The sequence below is a fragment of the Monodelphis domestica genome, chromosome 3 (assembly GCF_027887165.1).
Source record: "Monodelphis domestica isolate mMonDom1 chromosome 3, mMonDom1.pri, whole genome shotgun sequence".
In the NCBI taxonomy this organism is placed as follows: domain Eukaryota; kingdom Metazoa; phylum Chordata; class Mammalia; order Didelphimorphia; family Didelphidae; genus Monodelphis; species Monodelphis domestica.
In genome coordinates, this window is record NC_077229.1 from 483,829,834 (window position 1) to 483,855,684 (window position 25,851).

The window sequence follows — 25,851 nt, forward strand, 5'->3', positions numbered from 1 at the left end:
ATCCTTATGACCCCCGAGATTACCTAGTTCCCACAAATTCTCATTGGCTAGGTTGATTTTTAGTTCTTGGTAAAACGTTGTTGTTCTATGTTTCCGACTCTTAAAGACTTAAGACTTCCTGATGACTTGCATTTCTATCGTCCTCTCCAAGTTGTGGAGAATTTGGAGCCAGAGGACTTGGGTTCAAATCTCTCTTCCACAAACCAAAACCATTAATTCCTTGAGAGAGGTGTACCCCAAGTGTGTAAGGACTTTCCTCAGCAAAGTTGGTGAATGAGAACAATTTGTTCCAACAACTAGGAAGGCAGCTGAAGCATATGCTTGTGGAGTGCTTAGAAATCTGGCCAGGCATTGAATGAAGATGCCACGGTCATCCACTGCATCCTGAGCCATCCCCATCTTGACTTTTGTCTTGCCACTGGACTTTGATGACTCTGGAAGAGAGAGAGTGAGGCATACAAGTCTGCCTCACCTAAATCCAATTCACTCATAAGTCAAGACATCACCCTGTGATGCCATTGGGTGTACAACAAACAACAAAAACTACTTGTGTGATTTGGGGCTAGTCATTTGATCTGTCTCAGCCTCCGTTTCCTCTTCTGTGAAATGAGAGAGATGAACTAGGACTACAGGATCCTCTTCTGTCTGAGAGCCTTCCAATCTACCTTCTTCATTTTACAGATTTAAAAAACAAACAAACAAACAAAAAAGTCACAGAGAGGCAAAGTAACTTCCAAAAGATAACAAAAGGAATAAGCAACAGAACTGGAACTGAAACTTGGGTCCTCTGATTTCACAATCAGTGCTCTTTTCTCCTGTATCAAACTGCCTTCCTTATCTAAATCTGATTCTATGAACTCTAAAATGGAGCTAGCTCATGGCTCACAGAAATAGCTGTTGCCTGGAATTTAGCCCAATTCCCTTCAGCTTTGGGGTTAGAATTTTGCTGTGGTTTCAGACTTCTTTCACTGTGAGTCACTAGACTTGGCAGGTCAGTTGTATCTCCTGTTATGGTCCCCAAAGGAGTCGATCCTCAGTTGAGGGAAAAATACTTTCTGGGCAATGCTGTCATGGAACCTCTCAGTTAAAGGCCAGTGTTCTTGGCATAAATCAATCCAAGTCCTGACAAGCTAATCAATGAGCAAATGCAACAGTTAAGCATAGGGTAACCAAGAAGTAAGACCAACTTTCTTTGGGAATAAATACAAGCTTGTTATTCAAGGGAGAGGGAGAGGGAGAGACATCTCAAATTCCTGATATTGTGGCCACAGAAAACTTTCTTTTATTTAGTAACACTTAGTGTGGGGAAAACCCTCCATCTGTTCATTGGACATTACTTGTTCTTGGTCTTTTCTCTTGCAAGAACTCTTTGTGATGTTTGGAGTAATTTTAACTTCCCATGGTTGAGAAGCTCTTACTTTCGATGTAATCTTTGGATGCAAATTAGTATTTTCCCTGGACTGGTTCCCTTTCTCATTCCTTTTTTGGTTGGGTTCATCTGCTAGAAAACAGAACGTGTACACATCGTATAACATACTATATATTGGCCAGTTGTTTGCATTTAGAAAATCAAAGGAGCATTGAAGGTTAAAACCAGAGAATATTATCTATCCATTTATATTCATAGCCTTTGGAGGCAACTGAATTTTGTCATCTTATTCCTATCTGCAGCTATTAATATGGCCTTGTTCAGGTTTGCTTTCCCCTTCCTTCCTGTCCTGTCCTGTCCTTTCCGAGTCTAAAAGAAATAAGATAGGGGTGATTTGGGCAAATGCTATTTTTCAATTACTTTGGCATGAGAGTATATCTTCAGGCTCACTGTTATCAGAGAAGGCAAAGTGGTAAAATGAAAAAAGAATAAGACTGGACAAGGTTCAACAGAAAGAGTACTTGGACTACTATTAGGACAACTGGGCTCTAGTCCCTGCTTTCCCACTAACTATCTCATTGACCTGGGACAAGGAATTTCATCTCTCTGGGTGTCTGTGTCCTCATCTGTAAAGCTATTGGTTGGACTAGATGTGTCCACTGATTCATCAGCTTGAAAGAATGAAGGAGAGAAGGAAGAAAAGAGGGAGAAAGGAAAGAAGGAAGGAAGGAAAAAGAAGGGAAGTGAAGGAAGGAAAGAAGGAACAAAACAAGTATTTCTTAAATGTTTTCTGTGCTAAGCACTGTGCAAAGTCCAATAAATAGGACAACAAAAAAGAAGATAGTCCCCTGACCTTAGGCTTCTAATGGAGAAGGACAGCACACAAAAGGGACATGAAAAAGGAGGTGAGAGTGTGGTGGGGAGGAATGAAAGTTCCCAGCAAGAAGCATGGTTTCGAAGTCCAGAGGAGGACAGACAAATAGGACTGGTAAGATAGTGAAGGCAAACCAGGCTTGGCCCCACAAAATGGAGGCTCTAGAAGTAGGGTACACTATGCAGAGGAATATTTTCATAGTGAGTAGATGACAGAGGTTGTGGGGAGGGAGATGTTGGAGGCTGCTCCGGGTTAAGAGCCCCCTGGCACTGAGGGAAGCGGCAAAATAAGCCAGCGGTAGAGAGGGTATGGGTTTGAAGTCCAAAGGAAAGTCAGGAACAGGGCCAGGAGGATATTGGACTGGAGATCTCTTGAGAAATAACAGCTTCTAGGACACATTACTTGATATGGAGAGCAGCTGTGTCCCAGCTCAAAAAATGTTTCCAATTCTGGTCAAAACAAAATTACATTCATAATTAGTCTTCTCTTTATTTTGACTTTTACCCTAAGAACAAAGGAACCATAGAAATAGGCAGGAAACTGAAGAAGAAGGTGCTGCTGGGTAATAATAATAAATAATGATAATAGCTAATATTTACATAGCAATTACTATGTGCCAAGAACTGTGTTAAGGACTTTGCAATTATTATCTTATTGATCTTCATGACCTCTATGTACAAAAATCTTTAGAGCAGCTCCTTTTGAGGTGGCAAAGAACTAGAAATTGAGGGGATACTCATCAATTGGAGAATGGTTGAACAAGTTGTGGTATATGATTGTAATGGGATACTGTTCTATAAGAAATGATGAGCAGGATGGTTTCAGAAAAATCTGGGAAGTCTTATATGAACTGATGCAAAGCAAAGTAAGCATAACTAGAAGAACATAGTACATAGTAACAACTATATTGTAATGATCTATGAAAGCCTTAGCTATTCTGATCAATATAGTGATGAAAAACAATTCTGAAGGACTTAGATTATCTACCTCCAGAGAGAGAATTGATGAAGTCTGAGTGCAGATTGAAGCATAGTTTTTTCACTTCCTACATTTTTCTTGCTTTTTTTTTCTTGCAACATGACTCATAAGGAAATATATTTTTCATTATTTCACCTGTATAGTTGATATCACATTGCTTGCTTTCTAAGTGGGTGGGAGAGGGACTGGGAGGAGGGAGAGAAATTTGGAACTCAAAAAAGTTTTTTAATGTGTCAAAAATAAATCATAAACTTATCTTAACATGTAAAAACAAAAGTTAAAACAAATCATTCAATTTTCATAACCACCCTGCAAGATAGGGGCTATTATTATCCCCATTTTACAAATGAAGAAACTGAGAAAAGGAGGGTAAGTGACTAGCCTGGGGTCACAGGGCTAGGAAGTATCAGAGGTCATATTTGAATCTAAATCTTCCTGACTCCAGACCTAGTACCTTCTTCTCAGGACCAGTCTGTAAGGCATCTCCCTACCTAGCTTGGACAGCTCCCAGCCCACAGGCACTTGACTCTGAAATCAGTCAAGCTTTGATTGTAATGGGTGACAGTGAATTCTACTGGTGAAGAGAGCTGATTAGTGATGCCCTGTGTGCAGTATTCTTGGGTTTCTTTCTGGGACTATGAAGGGAAAGACAAGCCTCAGGCAGCAGTGGCTTCCAAATGAGTCTGGCTGGGTGCCAGAGCCAACCTTGAAGCCAAAGCTCATTAAAGACTTAAAGGCAGGATAACTTGTCTGGTTTGCAGCCTGGCTAGAGAAGCTGAGGGTGCCTACATATGGTGAAGAAGAGAGAGGTCAGAAGCAGAGCACAGCACGTGGGCCAGCCAGACAAAGCTGACCAGTCCATTTAAAAGATCAATATGTGTTTGTGGGTTGTCACACTAATATAGGTAAATACATCCATGAATTACCATGGTTTTTTTCTGCTCTAGTAAAACATTATTGAAAAGGTCTGAGATGAGCACAAAACGAGCTAAATTCCTTCCCCACAAAAAGGAAGTGGGGAGTGGGGGTAGAGATAAGGTTACCTACCTAGAAAATCCACTTTTGCAAAATGGATTAAAATTGTGCAAAATTAGCCCTTCAAAGTCCAAGGTGGAGTTTATGGAAAACAAAGAAGGTGAAAGTCCTGGTTTTTTTGTGTGCAGAGCAACATATGCCAGTAGTTTCTATAGTTATTCCATAGGAAGTTTAATTAATTTAATCAACTAATTATTTTTTTTAATCCTAGAGTTAGGGACTGGACCTGTGATTTCATTAGTCTAAGTGGCCTCCAAGGTGAGAAAACTCCTTCAACCAATGGATTGAGTAGACTCTAGGCCTTAGAACAAGGGTATCAAACTACTGTTGGCTAAAGGACCTAATCTAGCCACTTCCAGTTTTGGAATAGCCAAGTTCATAAGACTTGTTTTTATATTTTAAATATAAAAATCGATATTAGAGAGCCAGACAAAATAGGTTGTAGGCTAGCATGGTTGTGACCCCTGTCCAAGGGCACTGAGAGAAGAAATGATTTGCCCAGGGATGAGAGCGAGATCAAAAAACTAGTAGGTGCCAGAGTTAGGACTTCTTGCAGAAGCCCCATCTATTTAGGCAGTTTCCTAGATGGTAAGACACACTACATTCGGTTTTCAAACTACTGGGGAAAAATGCATTCATGGACTAAAAATCTAGGAAGTTATGACTGAGAGAGCCAAGACTAACTGGTCACCATTGCTTCTTAGGAATACCACTAGGCATTTTGTTGGTTTTCTTACTTCACCTCTAGATGAAGAAGCATTTCTGTCAATTGGATGCTTTAGATATAAACTAAGGGAATATTCTGAACAAAGCACAATGTAGTCCACTTAAAATAATCAGCCACTAAATGAAAAGACTCATTAAAAATAATTCCTCCTCCATGTGCCAAACCATAGAAATGCTTATGTTCCATTTAATGCACCCCAGGGCAATAGGCATTCTAACTATAAATATAAATTAGCATGTTAAAAGGAATAACTTTCCTAATGGACCTAATTGTGGTGCATTGAGCATTTAAAATGCAATAGAAAATTATCCAGTGAAAAGAATTACATTTTCTGCAAGGGAGCAAATGTATGGATTGACAGTAGCTTTTCAAATGAACCTTAAAGGAATCCATTGAAACCCAGCTTTGCAGGAAGGCACATGCATATCTAAAAAATATTTTTGTTTTTAAGATCTCAAGTACTAAATAACAGTATGGATTTCTGACATATTATTTAATTTTGACCTTGTGTTTGCTATATCTGTGAAAGTGTATTGTGTGAATTCCTATCTCACCTTCCCAGCATCTTCAGAACTTCCTTTCTGTAGGGCATTCTTTCCTCTAGAATAACTGGGAAGGCGTTCAAGTTTGCTTTTTTTAGAGTACAGTCAGATCATCCCAATTTTGATCATTTGTTTCCAGAAAATTAGGCAATAGAATAATGGGTAATTTGTCTGTTGGGTTTACCTGGATATCTTTTTAGATTTATAATATCCATGGCAACACTAAACCGAGATAAATATGCAGAGAGAGACCCTAGTTTATAGAGATCTAGAAAATAGATTTTTATGGTATTTCAATCATGAAGAATAGGAAGTCATCCTAGGCAAAGAATTGAACTTCCTTATCATGATAAAATCTCTTGAATTATTTTTCTAAACTAGGTTCTTATACTGCCTGCATTTACTGTCCTTCATTCCTGTATAGTTTCTGAGTTTCTTTTCTTTGGAAAACAAAGTAACTAGACACATCACATTACATTTTATGATTATTATATCATTATCATAGGATCCCAGAATTGGAAGGAATCTTAAAGATCATCTAGACAAATACTCTCATTTTATAGGTAAGGAGTCTGAGACCAATGTGGTCAAGTTGTTATTTGCCCAAGGTGACATTGGCAGTAAGTAGCAGAGCTGGATTTGAACCCAGGTCACCTGACTCCAAGTCTGGTGCTTCTGGAATCTATATCATTAGCAGCAAGCAAAGCCTTTATGCTTTTATTTTTTTAACCAAATAAGGAATCTGGTTTATAACCTGTACATTGACTGGCACAGTCCTAACACATGGAACATTCTTAGACATTTGTCCATCACCAGCCCTCTATAATATTTATTTTGAGCACTAACATATGGGAAAAAGTTGTATTGGATACCAAGCAAGACAAATTGAATAGACATGGTCTTAAAACATTAGGCTTGTACAAATCCAAATTTGTTTTGGATATGGCAGCTGAGGGATCACTGTATTTATGTTGGCTTCTTTATGTCATGTTATATAAATGGTGTCACCCTCAATTTTTCAGTTGATTGCCAAAAATAACAGCCAAGAGGGACTTTTTTCACTGAGGACTGACACAAGTACTTGGCTTGCTCTACTGAAGTTCAGTACATATCCAAGAACCAAAATGCAAATAATGACAGCTCTTCTAAAAATGTGGTGGAGAGTGGAAGGTGCAATTTTTGCTGTTTGAAATTTACCCCAAGCATATAAAGAGCAGATACTTAAGATATCCATTTAGTCATGTTTCTTTAGATGCTTTCAGGTTTGAAATTGTAATCAGAGCATCTTTTGAACTGGAGGAGACCATGGAGATGATCTAATAATTTATTTTATAGATTTAGGACCTGAAAATAATATATGGGTACCCTAATTAATCTCCACTTATATTTATGATTAGCTCACAGGGAAAGACTTGAGTTTTCATCTTCAGGATAGACTAGGGTGTTCACAGAATTGGAAAGCAGATCAAAGGCATTTAGACACTTTAGACATTTTTTTTGGCTCCCATATCCCACTCTGTCTCATTGTATCTGCCATTTATTCACTGAGTCCCAGATCTTCTTTAAAAAAAACAAACAACTGTGTAGCTATCATTACCTCATCTCATAAAGTTTATTTTTCAAAACAGCATATAAATCTTGACATTTATCCCTATTAAGAAGCTTAATAAGATCTCTTAAAATGTAAATCCTGGTTAGTCAGTATCTTTTTCACATGTATACATATATATATGAATTTATTTATTTCTTAGTATAAATTAATGTTAGCATCCTGTTTTATAAGTGCTTAATATATGTGCATATGACATGTTAATAAATATTTGTTCATATATTTATATGCATATTATACAGGCTTGTATAGGGAGAGATAAAGAACACTGGATTGGAGATTAGAATATCTGGGTTTGGAAGCCCAGCCCTGCAGTTTACCATCAATGTTACCCTAAATCTCTCTGTGCCTCAGTTTCCTCACCTATAAAATAAAAGAAATGGACTCGATTTCTAAGGTCTCTTCTAGTTCTAAATCTCTGATCCTATCAGTTTCTTTCTCTTGGGCATCAGTTTCCTTATTTGTTCTAAAGTTGTCACAGTAATGAAAAAGAGACAGGCAGGCAGACAGACAGATAGACCGACCTAGATGCTTTGTGTTCCGAGAACTTAGGAAGCCTCTCAGGGTAAAAATAAATTGGGAGACTTAAATGGAGAGTACAGTTACTAGAGAGGAGGGATTTAAGACTCAACTAGGATATACTATCAGAATCTGGGAACATGATCTTTAAAAAATGTTGCTAATAACAAATGAATGATTCTTTGTATGTCATTTCCAATTCTAAAGCAAGTGACCAACCCTGGTAAAGAGAAAACATTAACTATTGATTGATAGATCAAGGTAATGAAAGCATTAAGATAACATCTGATAAGTGGGGATATGATTATATTTGCTATTAATAGATTATGTTTAATTATAATTATACAAATAAAGTTGACAATTTCTCATAAGTGGGAATGCAATTAATAAGATATACCTGAGGTGCAATTAGATGGAACAGTGGAAAGAATGCCAAGTATAGAAATGGGAGTTTCTGGGTTCAAATTTAGCACAGATGCTTCCTAGCTGTGTGATCCTGGACAAGTCATCTAACCCTGTTTGCCTAGTTCTTGCCCTCCTATCTTAGATTTATTAATAAGACACCAAGTAAAGGTCCTTAAAATAAAATAAAACATACCTGAGAGAGTACCTGATAAAAATGAGGTCCACATGAGAGTCTAGAAAAAGACTATTTCAGGAGTTAGAATTTACTAGCATTTATCAATCCCCTTCAGAAAGGAGAGGATACCTTGTCAGGCAGGCACACAATTCATATTGGCTTGTCAAGTGTATCTGTCAGCTAGAGAAGAGGATCTTGGGCTGTCAGAATTTGATGAAAACTATCCCTTGAGGTCTGCCTGATTTCTTTTGATCTGACTGTATTCATCCACAAGCCTTCTGATACTGATTTGGCTGCTCAAAGAGACCTTGCTGTTGGGAAAAAAATATGCTGACAGAAATAATCCAGTTGGTTTTATAGTTATGTTTCTCAGCATCCGTTGATAAATTGGTACCCTTCTAAAAAATCAAATATTTGCCTATTTGTACATAAATATGTGTATGCATATTACACACACATATTTTTCAAAAACAGTCAACCAACAAATATTGAACACCTACTGTGTATAAGGTACTAGGCTCTGTGAGGGGATACAGAAAAAAACTTATCACCTAACACATTTGGTTGGGATGAATCTGTTCATTAGGTCTTAAGCAGCGGGGGTGAGCTAACAAAACTGAGACCCTGTTCCCAGTGCGGGTCTGTAGAGGGAGATATATTTCCAGAGCCAGAGGGCATAGATTCCCAAGGTGGCCCTTCTGTTCTTGCCTGACTGTTATTGAGAAAGTCACTGACCTTACTCCAGTTTCCTGAGGATATTAGACTAAGGTGCCCTTCAGCCTTGAATCCAAGATTCAGTGACCCACTCAGGTGCATTCACTTGGCAAATCCCTGCCTGAACAACAACTGTCTGTCTCAACTGCAAAGGTACAAGATAGATGGTTTTTAAAGTACCCCTTTAGATATATTTTATATATGTATGTATCAAAAGAATCTCCCTGTCCTAAAGGAGCTCACAGGTTAATTAGGAGCAAAGCTAGCAAAGGAGTCAGAGAAAGACTAGTCAGACTGGTAGGAGGGGGGAAACCAAGAGAGAACAGCAATGTCCTAAAAACCCAGAGAGGAGAAAGTACCCAGGAAGAGAGAGTGGTTAAGGGGGACAAATGATGCGGGGGGTGGGGGGGAGAAGGATGTGAACTGCTGAAAGGCCATTGAACCTGGTAGTTGAGAGAACCTTAGTACCTTTGGAGAGCTCCATACCCAATGAATGATGATGTTGGAAGCTTAATTGCAAGTGGTTGAGAAGTTGGTAAGAGGAGAAATGAAATGAATATAAGGAGTTTTGTTTTGTTTTTTTCCTAAGAGTCTGGCCATGAAAGGAAGAGCAATATAAGCTAATAGCTGGTGGACATGATAGGGTCAAGTAAATTGCTTTAAGTTTAGGGAAGACCACTTATTGTTTGTCCTTCATTTTCAAAGAGGACCAATGACATCAGGCGTGATGTCTTGACTTGATGGGGAATTTATTTGAAACAGAGCTGTATGAAGTCATCAGCCCCATTCCCTCTTTCAGAGGCATTGAAATCCAGGGGCAAAATAAAAATCAAGATGGTGGGAAGACTTGAACCTGATTTTAGGAAACAGGGGAGAAGCCAGTTGTTAGGAAGTATTAAAAATTATAGAGATGGAAAATGATTGCATGGGCAAGTCAGAGGGGAAGGAGTTGAATCAGAGGCACCGCTAGAGGTATTGCCTTGACAAGAAGGCCATCTCTTCCTCTGAGATTAGAAGAGAAGAGGAATTAGAGAATGGGGGAATGATGTCAGAAGGTTTTTAAGATATAGAATTATTCAAGCAGATTTCCCCTGGCTACTCTCCTGTGCTGGTAAACCTAGACCACTCTAACCAAGAGATAAATTTCCCCTTTGACTGAGGCTCTAAAGACTCAGTAATTACCCACTGTTAACACCTCGGTGAACCCTTCCTTTTCTTTAAGTAGGCCTTCAGGGTTTCCTCCTTTTGCTGACAACCAAAGCACCCCACTGCTTTGGAAAATCATGAGGAAGGAAAAAAATGGAATGTTTCTTTATAAAATTTAGAGTGGAAGATAGGGAGTCCATCACTGGGGGGAAATTGCTGAGTAAATATAGTGTGTTTCTGGCAACCATTTGCCTATAGAAGCATCAATTGGATTGTGTAGGTAAGGATTGGCTGTGAGATTTGGCCACCAAGTAAAATGGGTTTAAAAACTGAAAGGGCGGTCCCCAAATTTACTTGTGCCAAGGAAGAACAATTGGACAAAGAGCATCAGAGAGCCCTGGTTTTAAAGGAAATGCTTGAAAATAAGAAGCACAGGTTAAAACAGCAAAGGCTAATCGTTTGCCCTAATAGAAAATCTTTATACCAAATGATCTGTGGACATAATCTAATTTATTTTTGGAAGACCAATGGGTTATATGTTCTGTGTAAGGCAATTATTTCCACATTCATTTTAGAGATGGGGAAATGAAGACACATAGACTGAAACCTAGTCTGTAGAACTCTGGTTAAAAAACAACAAAAAAAAATTACCCCCCAAAACCTCATCTTCTACATTCTATCCACAGTGGCTTCCATTTTGCACTTGGGACTTCTTCTAATCCCATGGCTCTATGCTTCAGACCAGGGTTCTCATTCAGCAAATCTGGAAGCTCCAAACTGAGTGTCACCACCCTCCCTTCTACATTTGCCAGGAATCTCCATTGAAAGGGAAAAAGCCAGAGTTAGCAAGATACTCGGGGAGCTTAGTGGTCAGTCAGCATGACCCGCTATCCTCATTCTATCTCATTCCTTTCTTCTACCTTTGGGGAAATAAAAAGTCTTTCTTTCCCACAAAAATATTGGGAAACCATACTTGAGATGATTTTAGAACTGACTCTGGTCATAGAATCATAGATTTAGAGTCAGAAGGAATATTAGAGACCAGTTTCTCTCATTTTATAGCTGAGGGTACTTAGGCTGAAAGAGATTAAGTTGGGGTCAGCTGGTGACTCGGTGGTTTGAGAACCAGGCCTAGAGATGGGAGGTCCTCGGTTCAAATCTGACCTCTGACACTTTCTAGCTATATGACCCTGGGCAAGTCACTTAACCCCCATTTCCTCGTCCTTGCTGTTCTTCTGCCTTGCAACCAAATCACAATATTGATTCTAAGTTGTATCTGATTCTTTGTGACCCCATTTGGGATTTTCTTGGCAAAGATACTGGAGTGATTTGCCATTTCCTTCTGAACCTCATTTTACAGATGAGGAAACTGAGGCAAGCAGGGCTACGTGACTTGCCCAGGATCACGCAGTTAGTAAGTATCTGAGGTCAGATTTGAACTCAGGAAGATGAGTCTTCCCGACTCCAAGCCCAGCACTCTATATCCATGAGCTGTCTAGCTGCCTCTTATCCCTAAGAAGGATTCTCCAAATCCCAGTAAGATAGGATTTAAACCTGGGTCTTCCTCATGCCAAGTCAAGAGCTCTAATCTCTCTAACACCTAGTGGCTTGGAGAGAGCTGTGGAGAAGAAATTGGTGGAGTTAAGAGCTTTATTTTGGGCGAGGGCATGCCATCTGTCTAGCATAGACTCAAATGTCCTCCTCTCTGTCAACCCCTAGAACTATTTAAAATGTCTTATCATGGTAGAGTGCTGGAAAATGCAGCCTCACTGGAGCCACCGTTTCAGCCAAACCGGATATCTTTTTATATCTACATTTGAAGTAAATGGTTCAGTTGAAAATGGTCTTATGGGTGGCAGTTTGTAACATGGACCAGGAAGCCACACAGTCAAAGAGCTCGTTTGCCCACAAATCTCCTGACCCAGTTCTGACTCTTCCCCACTTCTCTAACACATCTATGCTGTATTCTCTCATTTGGCACCTCAGAAAGTAGAGGATGAACTACTGCTGACAAGTCAGAACTGCAAACATTCAAGGCAGGCAAATTAACAAATGATCTCTTTGAGGGGCTGCTAGGTGATGAAGTGCCTAGAGCGATGGTCCAGGAAGACTCATCTTCCTGAGTTCAAAACTAGCCCCAGACACTTAATATCTGTTTGACCCTGGGCAAGTCATTTAGCCCTGTTTGTTCCAATTTTTTTTAAAAGGATCCATTTGAGATGTCTTTTTCTGTACTCTTTCTTTTATTTTTTTTAAACCCTGCTACCTTCCATCTTAGAATAAGTACTGTGTGGGGATGTAGACTCTGAAGCGATCACCTTAATGCAAATAGTAATAGTATGGAAATAGGACTTGATCAATGGCACATGGAAAACTCAGGGGATTTGCTCATTGGCTACGGGAGCAGGGTGGGAAGGAAAGAACATGGATCATAGAACCATAGAAAAATTCTAAATTAATTAATTAAATAAAAAATTTCAATTCAGAAAAATAAAAGAATCAATACTATGTACTGGTTCCAAGGCAGAAGAACAGTAAGAGATAGGTAATGGAGGTTAAGTGACTTGCCCAGGGTCATGCAGCTAGGAAGTGTCTGACGTCAGATTTGAACCCTGGACTTGCCATCTCTAGGCTTGGCTCTCAATCCACTGATCCCTCCTGCATATGCTTGAAAATCATTACTTCCAAAAGTTTTCTGTGGTCCTCACTTACAGAATGGAGTCCCCTGGGAATAGAACAGAGGGTCTTGTTCACAGTAGATATTCAATAAAGATCTTTCAAGGGAGAGCATGAATGAATTAAATCCAAGGATGAAGTCTGGAATGGATCAGATTTGTATCCATTTTTTAAAAGTGTTAGGATGCCGAGGTGCTATGAAATGGCTCAACTTAGGGGACAGGGTCTGTGGCTCCAGTAATAATGAGTTACTGTTTCCTCTGTGAAGTGCTAGTTATTTATGTGTTTTCCTTTGTTAGCCCCATTCTAAAAATCCATTCATAAACTACATGTGATTATTTTTTTTCCTTAAAAAAGGCAGCTGGTGTTGAAGGTAAGTATTGTGGCACTTGGTGCAGTGGTGGTAACAGATGGGGGTGAGAGGTCAGCAGTTTGCTTTGATTTGACAAATGGCAGGCATTTGACAGCAAATTAAATGTCAAATAAACGTGGCAAATGATTCTGGAAATCAATACGGAATGAGAAAAGTTTTGAAAGCTTTGCATTAGGCTATCTGGTCACCTTGGCACCCATGGGAAATAAGTCTGGCATGATTTTCAGATATTAAGGAGGGTAGTAGACAGGCTCTTTGAAAACAACTCTCATCCCATGATTTCAAGTCAACAGGCTACCCTGCTGTGTGTTAATTGTGTTAGATGCATGGATCTATCATTTTGTGAAGTATCCACAGTCTTCTCCCCAGTCCAGATGGCTCCTGGGCTGCTGATCATTTAGCTGAGCTGGGAGGGACATGCTAGGATGACTCCAATGTAAAATCTCCAATGTGCAAATGTGTTTTTTTTTATTGTATCATATGCATCAGATGTAAATAATTGGTTTTTTAAAGTCTCAGCCTTCCTCCATTGAGTAAATTAGATATTAAAGTTGCATGTAGAGTTGATCTTGCCATAAGGAAGTCCAGGCAGTGACCAGGGGCATTGGTCGCCACATAGGTAGCTGGCCAGGAAGAAGGGAGAATAGGGGAAGGAGGAGTTAGTTTACAGCTAGAGCTCAGAAAGACCCAAATTACAGGAATATGTATATATAATCATGATTCGGATAATCATTTTAGGAGCCATGGTACATAGTACAGGTAATCATTTTAGAAAGCCCCACAGATAGGAGATGGGTGATTAGAACTAGTCACTTCTTTCCCCCTTATAATCCCATCTCTCAAATCAGGACCATAATGCCTTGTTGGTCTTTTTTTTCCTTTTAATTAAAAAAAAATTATGTTTATTTTACCCTGATTTGTATCCAGACCTGAATGTAGGAGAGTTGAGGTTTGGTCAACTGCCCATTTCCATTGACTCTTCAGGGCTCTTTCTCTCTTAATGCATTTACTCTGTCAAAATGGCGCCCAAGTATAACCAGTTGAGAACTCAACCTATAGGTTACATTGAGCAGATTTACATCCCTTTTTAGCGGTCAGATTTTTTCAAAATGTTCATTTTGCTCTCTGATGAGGAGAGGGACAGGGTGCCAGGTGCATTTTTAATGGGAGAGAGCAGTATTTCATCTGATCCTTAGGCCAGAACACTTTTTATTAATACCTAGTAGTTCCCATGTAAATGCAGTGATTGAAGGAATTTTGAAAGTTTCCGCAAACCTTAATCTACCTCCTTTTACTGCCCCTTCAGTATGACAAGAAGGACTGTGTCATTAATACTTGTCCTTACTGATATAATCATTATAATATTATAATATAGATTATATCATCTTTGGAAGAACACATTTACACAACCTTTAGGATTACTGAATGCATTCATAGCAATGAATGAATAAATGATTGAGAAAAAAATTTTAAGGGCTTACACTGTGTTCAGGGCTAAGGCTGAGGATACAAAAAGAAAAACAAGACAATGCCTTAGGTCAAGGAGCTCACGTGCTAATGGGAGAGTGCAGTCACCTCATTTGTTCCTCATAGCAACCCAAGAAGAAGTGGGTAGTGCAAATATTATTCCCATTTTACAGATGCTGGTGGTTCTGCCTACCTTGCGTCTCTCCTCACTCCAATCCACTCTTCCTTTAAGCTACTAAAGTGATTTTTCTAAAGCAGAGTCCACTCATGTCACTCCCCTACTCAATAAACTCCAATAAACTGTTGCCTCCTGGAACAAATACAAAATTCTCTGTTTGGCATTCAAAGTTCTTTATAACCTACCCCCCTCCTACCTTTCCAGCCTTCTTAAACCTTGCTCCCCAATGTGTACCCTTCAATCCAGGGCACCACCATGATGACACTCCAAATCTCTGCTCTAGGCATTATAATATATGTAACAGCCTCATGAATAAAGCCATCTCATGGTAAGGCACCACAGGTGCCTGAAAAATAGCTTCTGGCTAGATGAGGCTGGATGGGCAGGTGTGGGAGCTCCTGCCAGAAGACTAGGTCAAAGCCCAGAGAAAACTGTTAAATCCAAATTGACAGCTAATGTGGAGGGCCAGGGGGGAATAAACAAACTGTGTATTGCATTATTCAGGATGCCTGTTTAGACTTGGGATAAGATCATTTAAATTTTATGGAGCCTCAAATCCATTTGAAATGTGTTTTGGTGTGGCTTAAATACTTCCTGGGGACTTAAAGACCTACTAGAAAGAAGGAGGTAAGAGAAAAGTTTGTGAGAGGAAAAGGGATCTAAGTTTGGGGCCAAAGGGAGCCTATTAAATAGTCAGTTTGTGTGACTGATGTAGACATCAATTTGGAGAGAACAGACTCAAAGGTGTATAGTGCAACCTCCATTAATACTTTGACCTGTCCTTTAGATCAAGCTACTTTCCCTTTCTATGACTCAGTTTTTCCATCAAAAAAATGGATGATTTGAAGAGATGATCTTTAAGGTCCTCTCCAGCTCAAAAATCCTGTGACATTTTTCTTTTGTGAAGAAAATCCTGTGAGATTACATGAGAAATACTGTACCTTTTCCCACAGTATGCAAGGAGGGATAATTTTCTTAAAGGCTACCCTGCTAAGATAGGTCTCTCTGGGCATTTCTTGGCTCTAAGATAAATGGGGAAATAGATTGAGATCTAGAAGGGATCCCAGAGACTTTCTATTCTGATCCCTTTATTTTACAGATGAAGGCAGTCAAATTTAGAGAGTGGGGTGGTTTGTCCCAAGGTCACTGATAGGAAGTAGCAGAACCAGAATTCAAACCCAAGGCTTCTCACTATAAATCCAGCATTTGACTGCCTGTTAGGTTTTTCTTTTTCTGTGGCTGAGTTGGTTCAACGGCTGAGAGGGCGACGCAGCAAAGCACTGTGGAGTGCTTAGGGCGTGTTGGAACACAGAAGACAACAGAGCCATCCAATGCAGCTGAGGAAGTCTCCAGGTGTAATGACTTATCGTGCCACTGGACCCAGGCTTCCAACACTGAGAGAGTGAGAGTGTCTCTGTGCATCGACTTTTCCACTTAAATCTTCTTCACTCACAAGTGTTTTTGTACACACTCATCTACATCACAGATGAAAGCGCACAAAGACAGTCGTCATCCTCGGTTACCGAGACTACTACTACTACTACTACTATGGCAGAGTTATTCAACACATTGGAGATTTACTCCCAGACACTGGTCCTTCCTTGTCTGTCTCAGAAATGGCTAGCCCCATAGATTGACACTTTGATCTCTTCTCAAATTGGTACCCTCAGGAAGTTAGCACCCTTTCTTTATCTGAGCTATCTGCAAATCATTGAACATCTTTAAATATGCAGATATGACCTTTCCCTCCATCTTAGCCTGCTACTACCAAAAGGAATGTTGCTGCCCTATTCTAAAGTGTCTGTGTTTTTCAACCTAGTGGGGAATCAGAACTCTGTATTTTTCCCCTTAGAGTTAGGGCATAAGACAGAGGAATAGAAAATAGAGGTGGAATGGGTTCCTTTCCTTTAGGAACCAATCTTTTCTGCTCCTTTGCCTTGCAGGCATTAAAGGAGAGAGAATAGGGAAGAAGGAAGAAGGATCAAAGGGATGATGATGGAAGGAAGAAGGATGAGGGGGGATCTGAAGATGCTGAGGAAAATGAGAGATGATCCTAGTGGTTAGTGTTGGACCTGAAATGAAAGCAGCCAAAGATTTACAGATGTCTATTGGTAGCCACACAGCTGTAGCTTATTAAGAAAAGGATAGAAGACTGGGTTTTCTAGAAGATTCTTGTGGTGGATATATATGATGCCATATTGAAAGATATAAAACAAGCAGTATTTTACAAAACAAATATCTATCAGTCTTAGTCTCTGAGAATCAAGGCAAATTCTAAAATTATATCAATAATTTTCAATCTGTCAAAATATTCCATAACTATTAGCTTCAAACTTCTCAATAATGAGCTTCAGAGGAATTTCATAATAATTTCACTCACTTTTCATTCATTTCCATTCAACAAACACTTAGATCTCCTATAATGGGCCTCAGTTTGCTCATTTATAAAATGATGAGATTGTATGGGATGACCTAGAAGCTCCCTCTCCTCGCTCCAGATCTCTGATCCTATAAATCAGGAAGAGTTTTGTCTTAATATTATGTCACATACTTAGTGGCTGTGTGACCCTGGAGAATCATTTTACCTCTTTGCGCCTCAATTTGCTCATCTATAAAATAGGGACAATAGAAAAACTATCCCATAGACTTGTTGTGAGGCTCAAACAAAATAATGTATAGAAAACATTTTACAAACCTTAAAATGCTACATAAATGTGAATCATTTAGCACTATGGCTCCAGGTCATAGGTTAAGAACCCCTGGCTTACTAAGATGAGGAGATGCCTTGTCAAAAGTGCAGGATCAGGGCAGCTGGGTGGCTCAGTGGATTGAGAGCCAGGGATGGGAGGTCCTGGGTTCAAATCTAGCCTCAGACCCTTCCTAGCTGTGTGACCCTGGGCAAGTCACTTAACCCCCATTGCCTAGCCCTTACCACTCTTCTGCCTTAGTAGCAATACATAGTATTAATCCTAAGATGGAAGGGAAGGATTTTTTTTTTAATGCAGGATCACAGGATATCAGAGCTAAAAAGAAACTCCAAAATCACTAATCAATGAATATCTGAACAGGAAGAACCCTCTAAAACATCTCCAAACAAGTGATCATGAATCAAACACTTGGAAATCTGTAGTGGTGAGGACCCACAATCTCCCATGATAGCCCATTTCTAGTGAACTGCTCTGGTTGTTAGGAAGCTTTCCCTTATGACAAATTGAAATCTGCCTCTTAGCAACCACCACATATTGTTCCTAGTTCAGACCTCTGGGACCAACAGACGCAAATCTAATCCCTCTTCTACATCAGAGGTGTCCAACCCAGGCAGCATTGTGGCCCATAATACTCCCAAGTGCACCTGGGAATCTGATGAAAATGTAATTGGAAAATATTTACAAAATAAATAAAAATACAATAGAACACAGAATATACAAATACAATAGATCATGCTTTTCTAAGTCAATACTATTGATCCTTATATATAGTTTAGGCCACCCCATACTCCACACCTGTTTCTGTTTGAATTTGACACTGTTAAATGTGACTACCTTCCAGATGCTTGAAAACAGAAGGTCTAAATGGATACTGGACCTAGAAATAAAGGGTAATACTATAAAACAAATTAGGGGATTATGGGAAAGTTTCCCTGTCAAATTTATGGATAAGGGAAGAATGTATGGCCAAACAACATAGAGAACATTACAAAAAAAAAAGAAATGGATAATTTTGATTAAAATTAAATTTAAAAGTTTCTGGACAAACAAAACCAATGTAAACAAGGTTAGATGGGAAACAACAAATTGGGGGGGGGGATCTTTATAGCAAATGTTTCAGACAAAAGCCTCATTTCTCAATATATAGAGAAATGGGCCAAACTTATAAGAATACAAAACATTTCCCAATTGATAAATGGTCAAAGGATATGAACAGGCAATCCTCAGATTATGAAATTAAAACTATAGTCGTAGCTCCAAATCACTACTAATTAGAGAAATGCAAATTAAAACAATTATCACCTTACACCTAGTAGAGTGGTTAATATGACTGAAAAGGAAAATGATAGATTTTGGAGGGGATGTGGGAAAATTGGAACACTAATACATTGTTGGTGGAACTGTGAACTGATACAGCCATTCTGGAAAGCAATATGGAACTATGTCCAAAGGGCCATAAAGCTTTAGTGTACCCTTTGACCCAATAATATCACTATTGTATCCCAAAGAGATCAGAAAAAGACCTACTTATACCAAAATATTTTTAGCGACTCTTTTTTGTAGTGGCAAAGAATTGGAAACTGCTGGGGTTTCCATCCATTGGGAAATGGTTGAACCAGCTGTGATCTTGTAGCAGTCTACCCTAGCTATGGGCAAGGGAAACAGTATGTACAGAGTGGCTTAGAAGAGAGCATGCTCAGTCTTGCGAATGGCTGGGAAAGCCTCTGACCCTTGACCCCAGTTTCCCCCAGGTTAGGCGGGAAAACAGGTTTCTTTGTGCTCACCTGGCTAAGAGAAACCACACATATACCTTGTCATTAACCAATGATAATCATTCCTATGTATTGTGTCATATCAAAGAGATTAAATACCGAGCCACAGCAAGCTCCGCCTCTCTTCTTTCTCTTCCTCACTTGGATCTCAGCTCTCACTGATGCCTGTCCTTGCTGGAGCTTGGCCTCTGGCCTCCATCTTTAATTCCTTTCCTTCTCTACCTCTCCCACCTGGGACCTGGCCTTCAGCCAGGCACTTTCTTTTCTCTATCATGTCTCCGACCTGTGTAGTATTAAATTTGGATCTTTGGACGGGTATAAGCCTTCTGAGTAGTCCACTGATCGGAGTTTTTGCTATGGCTCCTTGATAATTAATAAGGCCTGGATTTCTGACTCATTCCTGCCACCTCATATCTCTAACTTGACTCCGCCACCCCCCTCGCGGCATACAGAACTTCTATCCTTCCTCTATCTTCCTATCTTGAGGCTTCTCGCTGGTTCGGGGAAGCTTCAGATCTCCTGTGTTAATCAATGGGCAGTGAATAAATATGTAGCATGCAGTACAAAATGGAAGCTTTTGTTCATCCTTAGTGGCCCCAAATCTCATTCTGAATTACCTCACCCCCTGTTCCAAATGTGGACAACATGGAAACAAAAATGCTGGAATGTGACGTGTTGCTATTGCCTGCTTCTCAGATGGGACTTGAGAACAGTTTTGCAATCTTTGTCTTCTACAGAGTTTCTTCTTTTTATTTTAAAGAAAATTGTTAAAGGGAAAAAGCAATAAGCATTTCTATTTCTCTTCTATAGGCCAGGTACTAAGCACTTTACAAGTATTTTTTTCATTTGAGATTTTAAGATGAGATGTGGCCAAAAAGAAGGATGAAACCATTGTGTGCTTTGTCACTGATACCCTGTGAGAAGGGGCCCAGGAAGAATACCCCCAGATAGACCCAGGGCTGGAGCATCCTTTAGTGCCTCAAAGTTAATTAACAAGGAGAGAGAGGATTTTTGTGGGGGCCTCTTTGGATGCTAACAGTTCACTTTCTGTTCTCCACAAGAACAGAAGATTCATTAGAGAGCTCTGCTGACTCAGCCATCTCTTTTTCCCTCCTTCTCCTTCCCTCCCCTAAGCCACCAACTCCCTCTCTCCCCAGACAAACAACATCATGCTTGAAGAGGCAGCTGCAATGTAATAGAAATAGAAATTACTACAAGGAGTCGAGGAAACCTAGGTTACAGCCCTGCTGACTTTGCCACTAACTAGCTGTGTGACCTTAGGCAAGTGGTTTAATCTCTCTGGGGCTAAGCTTTCTCCTCTACAAAATTAGAAGATCATGTGAGGCGATCTCTTAGGCCCTTGCTAGTTCTGTATTTCTGTGACTTTCAATGTTTTGTTTTTGAAAAAGATAGCTGTTTTATTTATTTTTTAAACCTTTTATCTCCCGTCGTTGAATCAATTCTCAGTATCAGTTCCAAGGCAGAAGAAGGGGATAGAAATAGGCAGTGAGGGAGAAGTGACTTGTCCAGGTCCACATAGCTAGGATGTGTCCAAGGCCAGATTTAAACCCAGGACCATCTGTCTCTAGCACTGGCTCTCAATCAACTGGCCCTTGTGAATTTGCTTTTTAAAAAGTTTTGATACTTTTCAATAGAATTCTTTTCTTTGTAATCCTTGGTGTTTTATTTTATGCATTTAAAAACATTATTCTGAGTCTAAAGATTTCACCAGACAGTCCCAAAGCCAAGAACCCTTGGAGTAAATATTAGCCAGATTGTTTTTCTAGCACTTTAAGGTTTGCAAAGCATTTTACCATTATTATCTCATTTTATCCTGATGCTAATTTCTCTTTTATAGATGAGGATATTGAGGCAAAGATTAAGTGAGTTACCTGGGATCATAGTAGCTTTCTGAATCTAGATTTGAATTCAGTCTACTGCTACACAGCTACCTGAGGTGATCTATTGTCTGAACGCATCTAAATCTATAATCTTGGGTAGAAGGTATTAAAAGTCAAAGGAAGCCATGCATGGTTTCCTGCCCTCACTGAGATTTCATTCTAGCAAGTGATCCCTAAGTCACACACTCAGGAAAACTACAAAGTTTTTTCAGACCTGCAGAGCTTAAAGCTCAGATTAGGTTTGGTATGAAAGAACAAAGTTAATTAAGGCATTTCTGGAGCCAAGTTAGTTTTGAAAAAAAAAAAATCCAGGGGTAAACCTGGATATTGACACAGAAGGAAGAGGAAGATTTCCCTACTGAATCCTTGAATAAGTAAAAGTCTGGCTCCCCACAGTGACTTTCCTTCCTTGGTCTTAAAATGGTATATACTTTAATTTATGTGTGTGTGTAATATATAAAACACTCTTCCATATCATTTGTATAGTTATCACATATATATACATATATATATATATATATATACATATATATATATATGTGTGTGTGTGTGTGTGTGTAATACCCCTCTATTAGACTATAAGCTTCCTAAGGGTAAGTACCATGTTTTATATCAACTTTGTAGACTTCTCTACCTGTATGAAACAATTAATTTAATTAATTTCTTTTTAATGTAAATGAGGGGAAAATGAGCAATTCTCTTTAAAAATTTGTTGAATTTTGAATTTATTAGTTTTTAAATATTTTTACATGGCTACAGGATTCATTTTCTCTTCCCCCTTCCCTCCCCAATCCCAGAGCTGACAAGCAATTCCACAGTTTATACATGTGTTATTCCTTCATACCTATTTCTATAGTATTCATTTTTGTAACAGAGCAATCTTTTAAAACCCAAATCCCACATCCTATTCCCATACAAACAAGTGATAAATCAAATGTTTTCCTTCTGCATTTCTGCTCCCACGGTTCTTTCTCTGGATGAGGATAGCATTCTTTTTCATATGTCCCTTGGGATTGTCCTGGATCATCGCATTGCTACTAGTAACAAATTTGATTACATTTGATCGCTCCACAATGTTTCAGTTTCTGTGTACAATCTTCTCCTGGTTCTGCTAGGAATGAGCAATTCTTGAGCAAGGGACAACAGACACATTTTCTTAGGACCAGGGAGCACAATATCAAGAAACTGAGCTGGCAAAATGAGGAAGAGTCAATTTTTGGTAGAGAAGACTTGAAGGACAGGTGAGGGCATTTGAGTTGGCAAGTGAAGAAACATTGAGCAAAGACATGGTATGATTTTGTTTTTAAATTTTCCTCCCCGCCCCACATTTTGCTTTTCCCCAATTTTATGTAAAGAAAAATTTTAATATTAGTTTTCTAAAAATTTAAGCCCCAAATTCTCTCCCTCTCTCTCTGCCATCCAAAATCCTTGAGATGGTAAGCAATTTAATATAGGTGACAGATGTGATTTCATGCAAAACATTTCCATATTGGTCATGTTGTGGAGGAAGACCATATTGAAAAAGCCTCCACAAAGAAAATAAAGTGAAAAATAGTATACTTCAATCTGTACTTGGAATCTCTCTGTTCTTTTTCTGGAGGTAGATAGCATTTTTCAAGTATGATTTCCTTTTGAAAAGATAGTTTGTAGGAGGGAGGGAGAGTAGACACAGGAAAACCATTTGCATCCCAGAGCTGAAAGAAACCTTGGAAGCTGTCTAAATCCACTATCTTGCTTCCTGACCACATTCATGTGTCCATCTCATTCTGGGCATATAAGTATAGCATAGAATCACATTGAATCTTACAATTGGAAGGACCCTTAGAAATCTCCCTTCCAACCCATTTGAGGAATCTCTTCTCTAATAGTTATTTTTTTAAAACCATCACCTTCCATTTTAGAATTAATACTAGGTTCTGATTCCAAGGCAGAAGAGTGATAAGGGCTAGGCAACTGGGGTTCAGTGACTTGCCTAGGGTCACTCAGCTAGGAAGTATCTGATGCCAGATTTGAACCCAGATCCTCTTGATTCCAGGTCTGTCTACTGAGCCACCTAGCTTCCCCTCTGCTTCTGGTTTTAAAGAAACATAGTTTTGTGTATGGACATTCTTCCAAGAATTTGGAGCTGCATGGGGGAAATACATGGTAAATATTCAAGGAATTTTTTAATCAACTTTGAAATATTTCAAAAATAACCTGCAACCAACTTCTCCCTTCCTCCCCATCCCTCTTCCCCTTTAGAAGATATAGAGATCTAAATTTTTAAGGTTTTTTTTTTAAGAGGAAGGGATATATGAAAAAGAATGCTATCCACCTCTAAAGAAAGAACTGTTGGAGTATAAATGCAGATGAAAACATGATTTATCATTTGTCTGCCTGGGTTATATGATTTGGGGTCTTGGTTTTACAAGATTATTCACTTACGACAATTAATCATATGGAAATATGTGTTGCGTGATAATATACTTATAACCCAGATTGAATTGCTTGTCAACTCCAGGAGGGAGGAGGGGAGAAGAGAGGGGGACAACATAAAACATATACTTTGGAAAACTTATGTTTAAATTTGTTAATAAAATAAAAATAAAGGGGGGTAACTGGGTGACACAGTGGGTTGAGAGCCAGGCCTAGAGATGAAAAGTTTTGGCTTCAAATCTGACCACAGACACTTCCTAGCTGTGTGACCCTGGACAAGTCACTTACCCTCACCCCCCCCCATTGCCCAGCCCTTACTGATCTTCTGCCTTAGAACCAATATACAGCATTGATTCTAAGACAGAAGGTAAGGATTTAAAAATAATAATAAAATAAAGATAAAACAAAAAAAAAAGAGGAGAGGACACTTATTTTAAGGCTACTTTAAAAAACACATGCTTTAGAAGCAACTTGGCCTAATGAATGAGGTAGGAAGGAAGAAGACCTGAGTTAAAATCCACCTTCTGACATTTACTAGCTATGTGACCATTATGCAATCACTTAACTTCCCTGCACCTTAGGCAACCCTTAAAACTTATCTACTAAACTGTCAATAGGTTGGTGTTCAATGGGAGTTTTGACCACTGCTGTGCCATCAGGAGAAATAGTAGAGTTGCTTTTAGGTATCTTTCTTCCCTCCCCGTCCCCAAATCCCATCTTCTGTTTATAATGAAGTGGCTCCGATTTCTCCTCCTCAAGGCATTAACATTGTTGTATGTACTGCCCAGGAAGAGTCTTGACAATCAAGGGCTCCTCTGTCTTGAAGCCATACATGAGAAAACCAGAGACTCTCCAGCCCCTCTGGCTAGCATGGGGGAAAGCAAGCCATTCACAGGGGCTGCATAACAGTTTTCTTGTGAGGTGCAGAATAGTTTGCACAATGGTCCAAAAGGACTGATGGAAACGTTTCTTTCTTGGGAACTTCTGTTCTGAAACAACTGAATGAGACCTTTACAAATGCAGTGGCAGCCTCCTCCCTCAGCAAACCTGGCCACGTTCCCAGTTTAAAGACTGGGAACACCAAATATTCTGCTTTCTGGAAGCCCCAACAGCCTGCCCCGAAGACCGTCTGCAGCTAGCAGAGCTGGCGTCACTGGGTGGGTGTTGGGGGAAAGAGGGAGGGGGGTTCTTGGGGCCACTCTACCAGCTCCAGAGTTTGCCAGATGCCTCAGGGACCCAGCCCTTGGTTACTTCGTCCTGTGGAGGAATTTTGGCCAGCAGACAGTCTGGCTGTAAGCAGGGCTCAACTGCAGCCTTTCTTCTGTTCCTCCTTTAATCCCTCATCTTCATTCAAATCCAACTTTAGGGAAACAAAACAAAACAAACTTTTGTTGGAAGAGGAACCCTGGCAGCATAGGTGAAGAAAAGGCTTGTTGTGACGCCGAGGGTTTCTGACCAGCAGGTTGGGATGCAAAGGGTGAGTTGAATTCCAGTGGGGTTAGCTCTGAAGCCAACCCCTGATGGAGTGGCCAGAAGTAAACAGCAGTGGTCAAGTGACTCTGGTTTTGTTTCCTCTCTGAAAGTCAAAGACAGAGGAGGGTCTGGATCCTGTGGATTGGTAAGCATCAACCCAAGTTCACGGATCAAGTTTTAGAGCTAGTTCTCTGGGGATGGGGAAACTGCTGGGGAAACAACCAGAGGCAGAAGCTGTGGCTAGAGGGTGTGCGAGGTTGTTGATGCTGAGAGAGGATGCTTGTGGTTTAGAGTGCACCTGTAGGAATTTCGGGAGAATCCCTGTGAGGTCACTTAAGAGAGGGTAAGTGACTCAGACTGGTGTTTCGATGTCATCTGGAGGAAGTCTGCCTTTGCAAGTTTGTGTATCAGGGACTTAGGACTGTGTTGGTGGCTTGGGCATTGGGCTGTTATGTATTGAAAACTATCGTGCTGGAGATGTCTTTTTTTTCCTACTGAAACTGCAGATCAGGTGCAGTAGAATATGTCTTGGCAGATACTTCAGGGAAGCCCCAACTTCCCTTTGTTTCTAGGGGAGCTCTGCCAGGAGGAATTTGGACAGCAGGCTTTATTATTTATTTCAGTTTTGATTCCTTTTATATCATTGTGATTAGTGAATTCAATTTAATTTTCTCTTAAATGCACAAAGTGGTCATGGGAAAGTTTGCCAGATCTAGGAATCAGTTGCAGATTATAACATTGGCAACCAAAAAACCCTTCCTTACAATGAATTCATTTTAAGAGAATTTTTGGAGC

The 25,851-nt window shown here is 39.7% G+C and overlaps 1 protein-coding gene across 3 annotated transcripts in view; it reads left to right on the top strand.

Moving 5' to 3' along the window:
• The window catches only part of MAP1B (microtubule associated protein 1B), a 128,522-nt gene that overhangs the window by 66,767 nt on the left and 35,904 nt on the right, over nucleotides 1-25,851 (top strand). Inside the window, exon 1 of one of the 3 annotated variants that reach the window (XM_056824734.1) lies at nucleotides 24,837-25,060. The exons of 1 other annotated variant lie outside the window; for it this stretch is intronic. The gene's annotated coding sequence lies outside the window, so the exon portion shown is untranslated. Of the gene's footprint in view, nucleotides 1-24,836; nucleotides 25,061-25,113; nucleotides 25,202-25,851 lie in introns of those variants that run through there. One more of the 3 variants, XM_056824733.1, reaches the window with a different exon arrangement.